Here is a 3,170-nt window from a genome sequence, read left to right on the forward strand (position 1 = left end):
ATTTTAAATAGCACTGGCACTTTTATGGACCTGTCGCTAATGTTAAGAATTTAAAGTGCATACAATGTTCATCCATTTGAAAAAAAATACGCGTTGCATTGCACTTTCTATCTTCTTGCACAAACATCATACTTGAAGAAGGTAACATCCGTCTTATATGTTTATATTAACTTAAAACTGATAAAGTACTATTAGTTCGATTTCTGACAACAAGTGTGGGAGTTTTTATTCATTTTATGATGAGAAACAAAACAAATTAATTATGTATAAAACCTGTTCAACAGTTATAAGTTAAACGCACTGATGTACTGTTATACCACTGTCCCAGGTTAGAGGGAGGATTGGGATCCCGCTAACATGTTTAACCCCGTAATATTATTTATGTATGTGCCTGTCCCAAGTCTAGAGCCTGTAATTCAGTGGTTGTCGTATGTTTATGTGTTACATATTTGTTTTTCGTTCATTTTTTTTTACATATATAAGGCCGTTATTTTTTTCGTTTGAATTGTTTTACATTGACTTATCGGGGCCTTTTATAGCTGAATATGCAGTATGGGCTTTGTTCATTGTTGAAAGCCGTACGGTAACCTATAGTGGTTAATGTCTGTGTCATTTTGGTCTTTTGTGGATAGTTGTCTCGTTGGCAATCATGTCACATTTTCTTTTTTATATAACTATATTTCATTATATTTCTTTATTATCTTTATTTTAGTTATGACTATTACGGTTTTGGTTTTAAAACTTTGGACTGAAAATTTCATGTGAGCAGTTTAAAATTAACCAATAAAGGCAGATTACTCGATAAACCGGATGAAATTCATTACATTTCCGGGCATTTTGGTAGCTGTTTATTGACTACTATTGTAAAAATAATTGAAAATACGTTGCTGCTTATAATATCCTGTACTGTCGGTAATGGATGATGTTCGTGGTTGTTCTATAATTTAAAACATACTGTAACTGTTATTATATTATGTACAGTATGTGTACGTTTCTCTGTTCTGAATGATCCTGCGTTTGTTTTTGCTGTATATATGAGACGTAGTTTTGTCATTTTAGCGATATGTTTTAACATTGACACATAACTATAAGCAGTAGGTTTTGCTAGCTATAAACACAGGTTCGAACCACCATTTGAAGTTTTCCTTTTGAAGTTGATATGTTTGCCTCGTGTATTGACATATAGAAATGCATCACGAAATAACTGTGTTCTCAAGCCAATTATTGACGAACAACATCAATTTATGTTAGAGCCCTGAATAAGATTTAATTAAAAGATACAAAAAACACGAGAGATTTACTTGTTATAATGGTAGGCATTTCTAAGTAACTAGACAATTAATGTCTCTTCAGTGATAATGAGTGCTTACATATTTAAAGAAAACTCAAATATTATAATAAAGCATATAAAGTGCTGACCAAAGTAAAAAGGACTTAAAGAAAAACAAACTTCAAAGTAATAATTTGCCTGTGATTTCTGTCTGTTCTATAAGGTATATGTTTACTAAATCAAGGTATTTCAATTATTCAATTTTGTATATTGTTTGTGGTTTGTTTTAATGTGAAGAATTAAGAAGACTTTTAAAATTATTATTAACGATGCAACTTTCATTGATTATGAATAACTCCTCTGCATTTTAATTTCTTAGACATCATATGTTAAGGTACATCTATATCACATATACTCTTACATATTCTCCCTATGTCTTACAGTGATAATGTCATTATCCTTATCCACATTACCATTGTGAATAATTAAAAATCAATGCTATCGATTTTAATATTAGTTAAACGTCATAAGGTATACTATTTGATCATATCATTTCAACTATATTTTGCGTTTCTATAGAAGTTTTGAAATAAAGACCATACATTTTTATCTAAACCAAACAAGTTCTTACCAAATAACATCAGGATACATTAGTAAAATATCCTGCCTGTCATAACATTCGGTTGAAATCAATAAGTATTAAAGAATTATTTGCTCTAATATTCAAGACTTTCATTTGATGTATACTATTGAGAATGGAAATGGGGAATGTGTCAAAGAGACAACAACCCGACCATAGGGCAGACAACAGCCTAAGGCATAATGATCGTTGTGTAGTTGGTAATTATACTAAATCTCCTTATTTTTCTAATTTTGATGCCTGGGTTGACGGCCTGGTAGTATAAGTAATTTATAAACAGTGATCACTAAACCACAAACCACTTTACCGTCAGGTTTCCCTCAAATGTTACATCTACGAATACGTCATTAAATGTACTCCATGACGGGTATCACATGTAATGCAAAATATGTTTATCCTTCCCAAACAACTGTTGATCAGACTGTTAATTTTTGTAGAACAACTGGAATAAGTCCTTGTCGTTTTTATCTATGATATATGTTATATACTGCTTGTCTTTTTGTCTTTTTTTCGTTTTATGCCATGGCGTTGTCACTTTTGTTTCGTATATCCCATTGGTACATTCCGCCTCTCTTTTGAGTTTGGACGCGGTTCGTGCTGAGATGTAGAGCACTCTGATCTATATTTCGAATGATTGTCAGTTTTAAATTGGGTACAGTGGTTCTCGTCAGTTTACCAGAGGGGTCAATATCCTAAATGCGCCTGAAAATGAGGAACTCAAAAGTTGTGTGTAAACAAAAAAGCTCTGTGTAGTGATATTTATTAAGTTTCTATGAGAAACGAGTGACTGAGTTTAATCATTTGTGCTGATTTAGAAAGTAGGGGAACATAGAACAAATGTGTAAAACCTATTGAGCTATAATATGTATAACAGGTCAATATTATATTCAAAGTACTAAAAATTTTCATAGAACTTATTGTGTTAAAAAGGGGATTTTTACCACGAGTAGCCGTTTCACGAAAGGATTCTCATGGTTTGCTTATTTACGGGAAAAGTAGTCTCACTTCATACCCAAAAAATATAGGTGTAGTATGAGTACGTATGTGAAAATGTCTCAGCTTCGAAACAAGCCATCATACATATCCAAGTTAACGATATGAACTGAGTAACAGAAAAAAACGTTACCATTACCGCCTATGGAGAAACAATTGCGAACATTGACCCAGATGGATGGCTTTCTCTGCGACTTTATCTTTCCGTCATGCTTGAGCAAATCGCTAAAGCGTTAGGAACCAACAAACAAACACACAAACAAAGTA

The sequence above is a fragment of the Mytilus trossulus genome, chromosome 7 (assembly GCF_036588685.1).
Source record: "Mytilus trossulus isolate FHL-02 chromosome 7, PNRI_Mtr1.1.1.hap1, whole genome shotgun sequence".
Lineage (NCBI taxonomy): Eukaryota > Metazoa > Mollusca > Bivalvia > Mytilida > Mytilidae > Mytilus > Mytilus trossulus.